The sequence below is a fragment of the Narcine bancroftii genome, chromosome 7 (assembly GCF_036971445.1).
Source record: "Narcine bancroftii isolate sNarBan1 chromosome 7, sNarBan1.hap1, whole genome shotgun sequence".
Classification (NCBI taxonomy): domain Eukaryota; kingdom Metazoa; phylum Chordata; class Chondrichthyes; order Torpediniformes; family Narcinidae; genus Narcine; species Narcine bancroftii.
Genome location: NC_091475.1, coordinates 2,314,386 through 2,329,277, shown reverse-complemented (window position 1 = coordinate 2,329,277; position 14,892 = coordinate 2,314,386). Strand labels below are relative to the sequence as shown.

Below are 14,892 nucleotides of genomic sequence, written 5' to 3'. Positions count from 1 at the left end.
GGCGCTGGACGTCGGACGCGCGCCCGAAATGGCGGGTCTGGCCGGTCGAGCTCGCCTGGGTGTTCGCGGTGTCTCATCGGCCCGGAGGCCGCCAAAGGCGAAAGCGCAGCCGAGGCAGGGCCACTTGCTGGTAAAACTCCATCCCGTCCTCCCACTAACAATCTCAACCAAAGGGAGGGGGCAGCAACTTCAGCCCCTGCTGGGCTCAGCCTCTTGCAGCTGCTCCTCTCAGGGCAAGAGAGAGAATCCAGGGGCACCAAGGCTGAGCAACAGCTTCTTCCCACGGGCACTGAGATTGCTGGACGCCCGAAGGAACGGCTCACACTCCCCCTCCGAGACCCTTCTATTTATTAAACAATATTACTCGTTCTCTCTCTCTCTCTCTCAAAAAGCGTAGATTATACATGCAAAGCCATACCTCCTTTCCACTCATTGCTGCTGTCCCCTCCCTCCTTTCTCCACCTACCATCTCCTCCTGCCTTTCCCACCCCTCTTACCCCCCACCTCCCTAACTCTTTGTTTGGACGCCTGCTGGTATTCTCTCATACTTTGAAAGGCTTAAGCCTGAAACGTCAGTTCTGTCTCTTTACCTTTGCTGCACTGTCTGACCTGCTGAGCTCCTCCAGCATTTTGTGGTTTTACTTCAATCACGGTGTCTCCAGAATGGTATGATTTACTAGTGTCGCCGAAAATGTTCTCCCAGAATCACAGTGCGGCTTTCGCGCAAACAGAGGAACTACTGACATGGTCTTTGCAATCAGACAGCTCCAAGAAAAGAGCAGGGAACAAAACAAAGGACTCTACATCACCTTTGTTGACCTCACCAAAGCCTTCGACACTGTGAGCAGGAAAGGGCTTTGGCAAATACTAGAGCGCATCGGATGCCCCCCCCCCCCCCCCCAAGTTCTTCACCATGGTTATCCAACTGCACGAAAACCAACAAGGTCAGGTCAGATACAGCAATGAGCTCTCCGAACCCTTCTCCATTAACAATGGCGTGAAGCAAGGCTGCGTTCTCGCACCAACCCTCTTTTCAATCTTCTTCAGCATGATGCTGAAACAAGCCATGAAAGACCTCAACAATGAAGACGCTGTTTACATCCGGTACCGCACGGATGGCAGTCTCTTCAATCTGAGGCGCCTGCAAGCTCACACCAAGACACAAGAGCAACTTGTCCGTGAACTACTCTTTGCAGACGATGCCACTTTAGTTGCCCATTCAGAGCCAGCTCTCCAGCTCATGACGCCCTGTTTTGCGGAAACTGCCAAAATGTTTGGCCTGGAAGTCAGCCTGAAGAAAACTGAGATCCTCCATCAGACAGCTCCCCACCATGACAACCAGCCCCCCCCACATCTCCATCGGGCACACAAAACTCAAAAAGGTCAACCAGTTTACCTACCTCGGCTGCACCATTTCATCGGATGCAAGGATCGACAACGAGATAGACAATAGACTTGCCAAGGCAAATAGCGCCTTTGGAAGACTACACAAATGAGTGGAAAAACAACCAACTGAAAAACCTCACAAAAATTAGTGTATACAGAGCCGTTGTCATACCCACGCTCCTGTTGGGATCCGAATCATGGGTCCTCTACCGGCATCACCTATGGCTCCTAGAACGCTTCCACCAGCGTTGTCTCCACTCCATCCTCAACATTCATTGGAGCGACTTCATCACCAACATAGAAGTACTCGAGATGGCAGAGGCCGACAGCATCGAATCCACGCTGCTGAAGATCTAACTGCGCTAACTGACAGCATCGAATCCACGCTGCTGAAGATCCAACTGCGCTAACTGTACTGGTCACGTCTCCAGAATGGAGGACCATCGCCTTCCCAAGATCGTGTTATATGGCGAACTCTCCACTGGCCACCGAGACAGAGGTGCACCAAAGAAGAGGTACAAGGACTGCCTCAAGAAATCTCTTTGTGCCTACCACATTGACCACCGCCAGTGGGCTGATATCACCTCAAACCGTGCATCTTGGCGCCTCACAGTTCGGCGGGCAGCAACCTCCTTTGAAGAAGACCGCAGAGCCCACCTCACTGACAAAAGACAAAGGAGGAAAAACCCAACACCCAACCCAACCAACCAATTTTCCCTTGCAACCGCTGCAACCGTGTCTGCCTGTCCCGCATCGGACTTGTCAGCCACAAACAAGCCTGCAGCTGACGTGGACATTACCTCTCCATAAATCTTCATCCGCGAAGCCAAGCCAAAGAGATATATTGTACCAAACTCTAGCTGATCTGATCTTGGCCAAAGGTCTGCTTTCTTACTTGTTCTCCATAGCTCCTATGGAACAAAAAAATAGTTTGTCCTGTCCTTGAATAATCTAGTTCAACAATTACATTACCACACATCTCATGTGGAGAACATGCAACCTCTGAGATAGAGGGGGGGGAATAAAAAAAAAATATTTGCTGGCTTAAATAGGTGGCTTTGTCCAGTACAGGTGTTATGAAACTGCTTTGTGGCTTTAGATGCCCTCAAAAGGAAATAAGCCCTTGATATTTATCATTGTCTCAATATCTATTTGTAATTTTTTTGCCTCAATTTTCTCCTTATTGCAGGTTCCATATTCTCACTAATCTCTTGGTAGAAAGGTTTCCTTTGACCCTCGCTTGTCATTTTACTTTCTTGAGGATCTTACTAACATAAGTAATAGGAAAAGCTGTGGACCATATGGCCCTTTCAGCTTGCTCTGCCATTCAAGAGGTCTGTGAATGATCCGATACATCCAGTGGTTCTAAACTGGTGGGCCCTGGCCCACTGGTGGGCCACAGAATATGGGGAGATTTGATAGAAGTATTTAAGATTATGAGGGGGATAGATAGAGTTGATGTGGATAGGTTTTTCCCTTCAGGGTAGGAGAGATTGAAACAAGAGGTCATGAGGTAAGAGTTAAGGGGCAAAAATTTAGAAGTAACGTCGTAATTGTATGGAATGTGCTTCCGGGAGAAGTAGTCGTGACAGGGTCTATTTTGTCATTTAAAGAATAATTGGATAGGTATATGGATGGGAGGGGAATGGAGGGTTATGGGCAAGGTGCAGGTAGGTGGGACTAGAGGAGAGGACTGGGTTCGGTGTGGGCGAAAAGAGCCAAAATGGCCTGTTTTTGTGCTGTAATTGTTAGATGCTAATTATATTCTGTTGATGGAAATAAAAATAAGGTACTGCAAATCTAAATTAACAGAAAATGTTTGAAATGCTCAGCACGTCAGACTGCATCTGTGGGGAGGGATAAAAGAGCTTAAAAAGTTGATTTTAATTGAGTGATCTGATAAAGAAATTTCAGCCTGAAACATTAACTCAGTTTCTTTCCCCACATGCAGACTGAATTTTTCTGGGATTTTCTGATAAATTGTCAATATCCCATTCTTTGTCTTAGCAACACCAAAATGTCAGCATAATAAAATTACCCTAAATTACCTCTAAAGTGGAAAAAACTAGTTCATCTAGTCCCATTACCTTTAAGCAAAAAAAATTTAAAGCACCGTTTTTATACCTGTGACAGAGAATGCCATGGTTCTTTGTAGACATAAATTGAGAGAGACCAAAATTAATATATGCACATACATTTACACATGTCCCGAGGTGATTTTTAAAAAATTGTGGTTAGAATGTAGAATACCACAATTGTAGAAGTGTTTGTAATCTATGTGGGAGTATTAAAGGGAATGGAAGCGAGCAAGAGAGATTTGACAGGTGTCTGGAGATAAATATAAATATGGATGTTGACTCAGGAAGTACATTTCTGTCTTCCAAGTGTCTGCAATAGGAGCATTTTGAATGGCTATGGGAGGACTACATAAACGGAGACCACGAGGGAATAAAAACTCCAGCGATAACCTGTCTAAATGACTAACAACCATTGGCACTAAAGGTGACTCATCACCTACTCATACACAGTGATTACATGATGTAATGTACTATTTAAGCTTGGAAAAATTAGATACAATATTAAATATAGAAAGTTTCAATTTGAAAAGATGTGGGGTCCATTCATAGGATACTATCATGATCGGAAGATTTAAGAAGTTTCGTTGTTCTGGTGATTCACTTTCTAGTTTCTGAAGGTCACAATTTGATCCATATCTTTACATCTTTTTCTGTAAGGTAAACCTTGATTACAGGGAGGTGATAGAGTTGATCTAGTTTTAGGTTTTTTTCTCTTTTTGCATTCTATTTATTTATTTTTAACTATGGAATGCTTCACAAATTTGCGTGTCATCCTTGTGCAGGGGCCATGCTAAACTTCTCTGTATCATTCCAATTTTAGTCTATGTGCCGCTGAAGTGAGCACATTCTTTTTTTAGATTAACTTGTTAATATGGGTTTAATTATGGTTGTCATAGATCATACGAAGTTAGACAGAATTTACCCTTTGTTTAGACTAGTGGTTTTCAAACTGTCCCCAAATTCACATTGCACCTTAATCAATCCTATGCCAGAGGTGCTCTATGATTAGTAAGGGATTACTTAAAGTAGTATGTGAGTGGAAAAAAAAAGTTTGAAAGCCACTGTTTTAATCGTACCTCATTGACTCGTTATGTGCACAGTTACATAATGCCAAATGAAATGGATTAATGACAATTTTTTCAAGCAAAATATTTCAGTAACTATTAACTGTAGAGCAGTGATTCTCAACCTTCCCTTCCCTCTCACATACCACCTTCAGCAATCCCTTACTAATCACAGAGCACTTGTGGCATACTTAAAGTGGTATGTGAGTGGAAAGAAAAAGGTTGAGAACCACTGTAGTTCACCTGAATTTTATTGAGAATTATTTTTAAGAAATATTGTTAAATAAATAAATATGGATAGGTTTTTTTGATTTACATTTATATTAATTTGTGATATGTATATGATGTGAACTATTATTTGTTTTATTAGAGGACTTTGAATTTAGGATTTATGTTAAACTCAATAAAAATATTTTAGAAAGAAAGAACCAGTCATATCCACAGCCATGAAGTGTTTTGAGAGGCTCATGTTGATGCATATCAGCTCTATCTGAGCAGAGACATGGAACCATTCCAGTTTGCCTACCGCAGTAACTGGTCTAAAGCAGATGCCACCTCACTGGCTCTAGACAAAGCCCTGGAACACCTGGCCACCAAAGAAGCATATATCAGGATCCTTATTGGTTACAGTTTGGCATTCAACATAATTATCCCCCCAAAACTGATCAGCAAACACCAAGACCTGGAGCTTGTGTAATTGGATCCTGGATTTCCTCACCTCCAGACCACAATCAGTGTGGATTGCCAAGAACATCTCCACAATCTCCATCAGCACTGTACTTAACCCCGTGCTCTTTTCACTTTGCACCAATGACCATGAGGCACGGTATGACAACGCCACCATATACAAATTTGCTGTCAATACCATAGTAATGGGCTGAATAAAAATGGAGTATGAGTCACCAGACAGGAGGGAGATTGAATTCAATGTTACCAAGACCAAGGAGCTGGTTGTAGACTTTAGAAAGAGAAAACCAGGCATAAACTACCCGCTGATCATTGGGGATCAGGTGGAAAGGGTGAGCAAATTTAAATTACTGAATGAATGTTACTATATTGGAGGACCTTTCCTGGACCTATCATACTAATGCCATCATGAAGAAAGCACATCAGTGCCTCTACTTCCTCAGTAGTTTGCAGAGGTTCAGCGTGTCATTGGAAACCTTGACAAACCTAAAGTTGCATAGTGGAAAGTGTGCTGACCAACTGCATCATGGCCTGGTATGGAGGCACCAAAATCTCTTGAGCGCAAAGCCATGAAGGAGGTATTGGACATAGTCCAGTACATTACAGGCAAAACTCTTCCCACTATTGAGAACATCTACATGGAACATTACTATCGGAGAGCAGCAGCGATCATCATTGATCTACAACACCCAGGATATGCTCTGTTCTAGCTGCTGTCATCAGGAAAGAGGTACAAGTACCACAGGACTCATACCTCCAGATTCAGCTGCTACCCCTAAACTATTTGACTCCTGAACAACAGACTCAATCTAAGACTCACTTAAGAACTCTTACAGTACTCATTATTATTAGTGAATATTTTTATGTAGTTGCACAGTTTGTTTACATTTCTTTCTTTAGTGTATATTTCTTTCTTCTTGAGTAGTTTACAGTTTACAGTTACTTGTAATTAGAAATTCTGCCTGGCCTACAGGAAAAAGAATCTCAGGTTGAATGTTCTGTACTTTTGACAATAAATTTGAACTTTGAACTTTAACTTAATCTGCAAAGAAAGAGACTGTGAGCATTATGGTGGCTGAGACTTATATTTTTTAAAGTAAGTACTTTATTGTCATTGGGAAAGAAAACACTGAAATTAAAAACACAACCCACGGTACTCACAAATACAACATATAAGAGCATATAAAAACAAAAGAAAAAAAGCAGTACCATTAAAACACTACAAAATACAATTGGCAGAGTTTAATTCTTGAATGGCTCTGAAATAGAAACTATTCTTGAGTCTTCACCCATGATTTAATGGGCCCACATCGTCTCCCCGAGGATAATGGGTCAAACAAATGATGGCCTGGGTGAGTAGAGTCCTTAAGGATATTGGCTGGTTTCCAATACTGCAAGATCGAAATAAATCCTCCAAAGCGAACAAGCAGCACCTAATGATCTTCTGGGCCATTTTGATAACCCTTTGAAGATCCCTCTTATCTGCTGCTGACAAACCACACAGGAATGCAGTACGTTAGCACACTTTCAATAGAGCAGCGATAGAAGGACATCAATAACTTCTCCTGTAGATTGATTTTCCTGAGTGTTCTCAGGAAATGGAGATGTTGATGTACGTTCTTGACTATAGCGGTGGCATTAATAATCCAAGAAAGATCCTCAGCCAAATATGTTCCCAGAAACTTAAAAGTCGTGACCTTTTCCACACAGTCCCCATTAATATACAACAGAGCTGGGGCCACACTGTTCCTTCTAAAATCCTTTAAGAGCTCTCTCATCTTCAAGGAATTCAATACCAGATTGTTTTCCAAGCACCATACTGACAGTCTGTGGACTTCATCCCTATAGCTTGACTCATCACCCCTTGAAATGAGCCCAGCGACAGTCATGTTATCTGCAAATTTTATGATGGAATTAGAGGAATACTCTGAGACACCGTCGCAGGTATAAAGGGAATACAACGTTGGGCTCAACACATAGCCCTGTGGGGAACCAGTGCTAAGTGTGAGAGTAGGGGGATAATGAGTGTCTATTTTTTAAAGTCTGGGAACGGTTTGTTAAAAAGTCCTTGATACATAGACAAATTGATCTGGAAAATTCTAAGTCAGTGAGTTTACCAACCAGTTTGCCTGGAATAACAGTATTAAAAGAAGAACTAAAGTCTATGAATAACAACCTCGTATAGCTTCCCTGTTCTAAGCTGGTCAATGCTTAGTGAAGAAGAGTGGCAACAGTATCCACAGTAGACCTATTAGCCCTGTAAGCAAACTGATATGGATGGGAGACTGGCTTTAATGTGCTGCAAAACCAGCCTCTCAAAGCACTTCATAATAACCTGTGTTAAAGTATCCGGACGATAATCGTTGAGACGTTTGATAACCTTCTTCTTGGGCAGTAGAATGATTGTAGCAACCTTTAGGCATGGTGGGATGATAGATTTTGGCAGGGACTTGTTGAAAATCTTTGTGAAGACCTCAGAGAGATGGTTCAAACACTCCTTCAGCAACCTGTCCGCCATGCCATCGGGGCCAACAGCTTTCCTTGGGTTCACCACCCTTGCTCTTACACAGTGAGGACATGACTGTTAGGGGCCAATGAGTGTGTGCTTCCACCTCAAATCGAGAGAAGAAACGGTCAGCCTAACATCATCATCGACAGTCGTGCCGTTGTTGTTTTTATAAATGGTGAATTGCTAGATGCCCTGCCACATTTGCCGTGATTACCAGGCAATTAAAAGAAAACCATATAAACTAAAAATCGACAAACCTCTTCCAAATGTTTAAAAGCAAAATGCTATGTTTTAATTACTTGGTAAGCTATATTAAAGAGATGGCAAAAAGCAGCAGGACCTAATTTATGATACATCAGAAGCAAGAACCTGTCTTTCTAATTTTCCTGTACTTGTATTGTTTCTTTTCTCTAGCTCAAGTTCACGATGCTACTGAAAAAAAAGAATCAAGACATTAGCAAATTAGATGAGAAGATCAGCATGGGAAGGGCTAGTGAAACAGCATAGAAACAATTCTGGAAAATATCAAAATATTTGCATTTCACCGAAAAAATGATTTGGCCTGCTGATATAGTCGTGAGGCTGATGAAACAAATTATTTGGAAGTATTGAATATACCAACATGAAGTATAAACAAAGCAATTTACCAAAAGAAAAGAAAATATCCACAAGTTACTAATCAGAAAATGTGATGGTTAAATATTTCTCCATCAAACACCATTCCGAGAGAATATTGTTTAAATGCACTTTGTGGTATAGAGTGCAACAACTACACACTTTCAACTGGCAACCAATCTCTACAGCTAAAGAGGACAAGGACAGAACTCCAAGGGAGTAACATAATCTCTAAATTTTCCTTCAAATCACACAGATCAGTTCAGAAACCTGCAAAAAGATCATCATTGTTCATCTTTGCTGGGAAAAAATTCTAGACCTCCCTCCATAATATTACAAGTCCCACAGGGGGATTGATGTAGGGGTGGAGAACGTTATTAAGGATTTGTTGGCAGCAAGGATAGTGGCTAGACAAAACAGCCTCCTTATGAACAGTCAAATAGTGCCAGAGATGGATTATGAGGACATGGAATGCTTTCTATGTGTAAATTATTTCATTATAGGTTAATTGTGTTAAACTAATTAACAATAAAGAATATAATTTCACTGCAATTTGCTGATCGTCGCAATCACTCCACAGCAAATGCAATATCACTCACTGGCTCTCCACTCAGGTTTGGATCAACTCAAAAACAGCAACTCATACATATGGCTGCTCTTCATAGACTACAGCTCAGCCTTCTACACTATTATTCCCTCAGTGCTGGTCAAGAAGCTCCAAACCATGGGCCTTTGCGCCCCCGCTCTATAAATAAATCCTTAACTTTCTGAATGGAAGACCACAGTCAGTATGAATTAGAAATAGTGTCTCCTCCTTACTGACTATCAACACAGGTGCACCTCAAGGATGCATGCTTAGCCAACTGCTCTACTCACTATACACCTGTGACTGTGTGGCCAGCCACAATTCCAATGCTATCTACAAAGTTGCCAATGACACCACGGTTGTTGGCAGAATCACAAATGGCAAAGTGGAAGATAGATCAGCTTGTCGAGTGGTGACACAAAAACAACCTTGTGTTCAACGTTAGCAAAACCAAGGAGATGATGGTGGACATCAGGAGGTAGTCAGGTGAGCTTGATCCTGTCCTCTTCAAGGGTTCAGAAGTGGAGAGGGTCAAGAACTTCAAATTCTTGGCTGTCAAAATCTCCGAGCATCTGTCCTGAAGTCTCCAAGTTGATGCATCAAGAAGAAGTATATGTGTGAAAAAGAAAAAGTGTATATCATGGCTAATGTGATTTATGGTGTGAAAAAAAAAAAATTAAAAAAAAAGAAGGCTTGCCAGTGGCAAAAATTTGTGAGCTATTTGAGGAGATTCGGTATGTCACCAAAGATTCTCAAAGACTTCTAGAGATGTACCATGGAGAGCATTTTGGGTGGTTGCTTCACCCTCTGGTATGGAGGTGCCAATGCTCAGGACAAGAAAAAATGCCAGAGGGTTGTTAACTTGGCCTGCGAACCACAGGCACCATTCACTCCATCGAGGACATTTACAAGAGGCAGTGTCTTCAGAGAGCAGCCTCTATTCTCAAGGACCCCCACCACCCAGACCATGCCTTCTTCATTCTGGTACAGAAGCCTAAAGGTGAGCACACAGCGGCACAAGGACAGCTTCTTCCCTGCTGCCATCAGATTCCTGAATGACCAATGAACCAAAAACACTGCCTCACTTTGACCTTTCATACACAATATTTATTTCTTGTCAGGTGGTTTCTCTGAATGTTTGCACTTTAACGCTGCTGCAAAACAACACATTCGTGACTTGTTCATGACAATAAATCCTGATTCTGAAGTTCAGTTTTACACAATATTACTGTGTTGTTGTCATGAACCTGAAGTATTCTTAATTAACTCTTTCTCTCTCTCCAACAATGCTGCCTGATCTAAGGGTATTCCAGCACATTCTTTTTTTATTTTTTTCCAGTTTCCACACTCTTGATTTTTTTTAACTATGTTAATTTTAGTCTTAATGTGAATGCTTTCATTTGCTGTAATATTGTGACCTTTTCCTGTAACCTTAAAGTAGTGGTGGAAGCAGTAGATCAGATTTGTAACATGATAGAATGAACCTGACAGCTGGCCTCATAGTTAAACAAAATAAAAGTTTGTTTTATAACTGGCTCTTCTTTATGTGTATGGAAATTATTTGCATTCTGTTTTCTGGAATATATTAATTGGTTTTCAAAGGGTTTGACATTTATTTGCCTAATACCTCTTACATTGTTGCTTGAAAACCAAAAGTATTCTATGTATGGAAATACCTTTAGCATACCAGTTAGATTGGATAATGACTAAGAAGGTGTGTCATAATTTACCAATCTAAAACCTTGCAGTTTTGGTCATTAATGAACTGTTGCCTTTGGATGTATTCCAAATATCAGAGCTCATTCCAGAGCTCAAATTTAGGTTATTTTTAATAGCGTACACATTTATCTAAATATAAATATGACCTCTTTGTGAGCCAGACGTGCATGATATTCAGATCTGAACTGGGTGGACTAAACAACAAAATTGTTCTCTGTATGATGAAAGGCAAGTTTGGATTTACTTCAAGCATTACTTAGCTCATTTTGTTTTTGTGAAGGATAAATTTAAAAGCATGTGCTATATATTAAGTTTGTTGTTCAGAAATCGTAAGGCCTGTGATTAGTACTGAATCAATTAGATCTTGTCTGGAAATAAAACTCAATAATAAAACACAAGGCACACTTTCGAAGAAAAAACTTTATTCTGACTAAACATTTACAAGTTTTAAATTAAAAAAATAAAAAGACAATTTTGACTAAACTATATTCTTACTTCCAAGGTTAAACTAAGATGTGTTGTTTACATGTTTTGATAAGATGGCTCATGTTTTCTTCAACAGTCCAATTATTAGAATGGTGGAAGAAATAATGTTCATTGCTTTGGCTTAAAAAGATTTTCAGCTTGATTGATGTGGGAAAACTTAGCATTTAGTTAATCCTCTTCAATGGAAGCTTGTTTACTGCTGCAGGATTTAATATCCTGAAGCAGCTTAAAGGGCCTGAAGGTTTTAAGTACCAAACAAAAAGTTTTCTCTTTACTGCCGTCAGATAATTGAAATTAGTATCAGAGTACAGATGAGCCTGTCTCAGGTTTGCTGATCTCATTTTGATGACAAAACTTATATTTCTGCAGATGACTAATCATGTTGCTATAGGTATTACTTGAATATTTTCTACTGAAAATAGGAATTTCTCAATTTAACTTTTCTGATGCTGTTTTAAGCAGCTGTTTTTATGTGTATTTTATGTTGCATGGTCTGCCTTCTCTCGTGAATTCCTGTATGAGGAAGGAACATAAGATATAAGAACATAGAAAATTACTGCACAGTGCAGACCCTTCAATCCATGATATTGTGCTGACCTATATAAACCTACTCAACAAACTCTACCTTCCCTCACACCCATATCCCTCTATTTTTCTTGCACCCACGTGCATGCTTAAGAGTCTTTTAAGTGTCCATATTGAACCAGCCTCCACCACCATCCATCGGAATGCATTCCAGGCACCAACTACTCTCTGTGTATATAAAAAAAACTTAACCCTGGCATCTCCCCTAAACTTTCCTTCCCTCACATTGTACAGATGGCCTCTGGTGTTTGCTTGTATCGCCCCAGGAGAAAGTGCTGGATGTCCACCCTATCTATGCCACTTATAATCTAGTAGACCTCCATTAAGTCACCTCTCACCCTTCTTTGCTCCAAAGAGAAAAGCCTGAGCTTTGTTAACCTTGCCTCATAAGACACATTCTCCAATCCAGGCAACATCCTGGTAAACCTCCTCTGCACCCTCCCCATAGCTTCTACATCATTCCTGTAATGAGGCAACCAGAACTGAGCACAATATCTCAAGTGTGGTCTAACCAGAGTTTTATAGAGCTGCAACATTACCTCATAACTCTTGAACTTAATCCCCCGACTAATGAAGGCCAGCATAACATAAGCCTTCTTAACTACCCTATCAGCCTGCACGGCAACCTTGAGAGATTATGGATTTAACTCTCGGCCCCCTCTGTTCTTCCACACTGCAAAGAATTCTTCCATTAACTATGTACTCTGCCTTTAAGTTTGACCTTTCAAATGCATCACCACACTTATCTGGATTGAACTCCCATCTGCACCTTTTCTGCCTATCCTGTCTATATACTGTTGTGACCTATGACAACCTGCTCCACTGTCCACAACACCTCCAACCTTCATATCATCTGCAAACTTACTGACGCATCCCTCTCCCTTCATTCAAGTCATTTATAAAAATCACAAAGAGCAGGGGTCTCAGAACAGATCCCTGCAGAACTCCACTAGTCATTGACCTCCAAGCAGAGTACATTCCGTCTACTATTACCCTTTCCTTTCTGCTGTAAAAAAAGAAACACTTTGAGCTGCCTGCTTTTGTAGAATATAAAATCATAGAAACAGAAATAATTGAAATGCAAAACACATGAGCTGTTTGTTTTGTCACATCAACGCATGCTTTTTAAATAGCTCACCACTGCTCTACCTATCCTCATGTTCTCTCATGTATGAGAAACACAGGAATTTTTGCCATAAAGATTGAAACCACCCATTCAGGTACCCCTGTCACTTCCCTCTCTTCCTTTTGGTGATTTGTTTCTTGAAAGTTTCTTGAAACGGTTTGAATTCAGTGCAGTTTCTAACCTTTCTTTAGGTTTATTGGCTGATCCTGTCATGAAACATCCCAGTTCATGATCTTAGTTGATAAACAGAGAAGTTTTCAAATTCGGTGATTGTAGTGCAGTACCTGCTGGAGAAACTCAGCAGGTCACACAGCATCTTTAGGAAGTAAAAGGATAAGAAATGTTTCGGGGCTGAGCCCTTCAAAGTATGAAGAAAAAGTAGGCAGGTGCCTGATTAAAAAGGTGGGGGAGGAGAGGGGAAGGGGCAGGGGCAGGGGAAGGAGCACAGGCTAACAGCAGTCATAGGTGGGTAAAAGAGAACAAGGCTGATAGGGGAGGGGTATCTCTGAATAGAAAAGGAAGGGAAAGGGGTGGGGTGGCATGGAACTTGAGGATAGGAGACAGAGGGATAGAGAAAGAGAGAGAGACTCAGTGGAGGAGTATAGCACAAACTGGAGAATTTGATGTTAATGCTATATGATTGGAGAGTGCCCAGACAGAATATTAGATATTGTTTCTCCAATGTGTGGCTAACCTCGGTCTGAGACTGCATGAGGCCATGGATAGACATGTCAGTGTGGGAATGGTCTTTGAATTAAAATGGTTGGTCACTGGTAGCTCCCTTGTTATTGCAGCAGACAGAGCACATGTGCTCAATGAAATGATCTCCCAGTTTGTATCCAATTTCTCCAATGTAGAGGAAGCTACAATGGGTAAACTGGATGCAGTAGATGACTTGGAAGGACAGTTTGGTGCTCCAAATGGTGGTGAGTGAAGACGTAAGGGCGCAAGTATAGCGCTGATAGTGGGGTGGTAGGTAAAGACAATCAGAATCCTGTTCTTGTTGCATCTTGGGGCAGAGGAGGGCAGGGCAGATATGGGGGAAAGAGAGGATATGTGAGTAAGGGGCTGAGTTGAAGGCAGTAGAGGGGAAGTCACTTTTCTTTTAAAAGAAGGAGGATATCTCTAATGTTCTGGAATGGAGGATCTTGTCCTGAAAGCAGATGCGATGAAGGAATAGAAAGAAGAGAATAGAATCCTTACAGGGTCAGGGTGTGATGAGAAGTTTTCGAGGTATCTTGGTGGTGAGGAATTATAATCTTGGAGGAGAGGAAGGCAAAGATACAAAAATGAATATTAAATCAGTTGCTAGAAGTGAAAAAAGTACCTAAATTGACTGAAAAATAAACATTCTCTTTAAAATAGTGTGTGGTTCAGGTGCAGTGATGCAGGAGTCATAGCTTTTGGCCTTGTCAAAGAGATATGAGGAAATAATAACCATGAAGGAATGGAAGAGAGGTAATATAATTTGATTATAACTCCACAACGGAGGAATCTATTGATGTGGATTGAACCAAAAGGAATGTGGTAATGATGGGGGAATAGTATAGTCAGTAAAATAAACACTCTTGACTGCGCCAGTGACTGGGAACCCTGATGACTCAGTTGCCTGCTGAAATAGAACTTATGGAAGGATGGAGGTTTGGGAGGAGGGAGGGGGGGGGGGTTGGTGGTGGCAGGAATCAGATCAAAATGGGAAGCAACAGGACAAATAGAACAAGGAAAAAAAGTCACCGGTAAGGGAATTTAACAATCAAGAGAGCAAATTAAAATATCTGGATTACTGCCTGAGCCATGAATAAATTGGCAGAAAATAAAGATGTAAATGTGTGTCTGGAAGGGCGATGTGGGAGGTGGGCATTTCTGTTCATGGTTCAAGAGCACTTATTGTAGGTGAAGTAGAAGCTTTTCCAGTGGGACAAGAGCAGACCAGGCAAATCAAAAGTTTAAGGTTGTAGGTGGGACTTTAAGCTAATATGGGAAAGGAAGAGTTCAGTCAAGATAAATTTAAAAAATATTAATATATTGACAAGACTGCAAAACAAAGCAAT

General features: G+C 41.1%; 1 long non-coding RNA gene and 1 other non-coding gene across 2 annotated transcripts; one reads left to right on the top strand and one right to left on the bottom strand.

The window, feature by feature from the left end:
• Nucleotides 1–41: 41 nt before the first annotated feature.
• Nucleotides 42–10,456, top strand: LOC138738391 (uncharacterized). The gene is made up of 2 exons (XR_011341524.1): nt 42–130; nt 8,139–10,456. It is a non-coding gene; the product is annotated as an uncharacterized lncRNA (long non-coding RNA).
• LOC138740202 (U6 spliceosomal RNA) lies at nt 4,202–4,308 on the bottom strand. Its single transcript, XR_011342741.1, has one exon. It is a non-coding gene; the product is annotated as a U6 spliceosomal RNA (small nuclear RNA).
• Nucleotides 10,457–14,892: the final 4,436 nt, after the last annotated feature.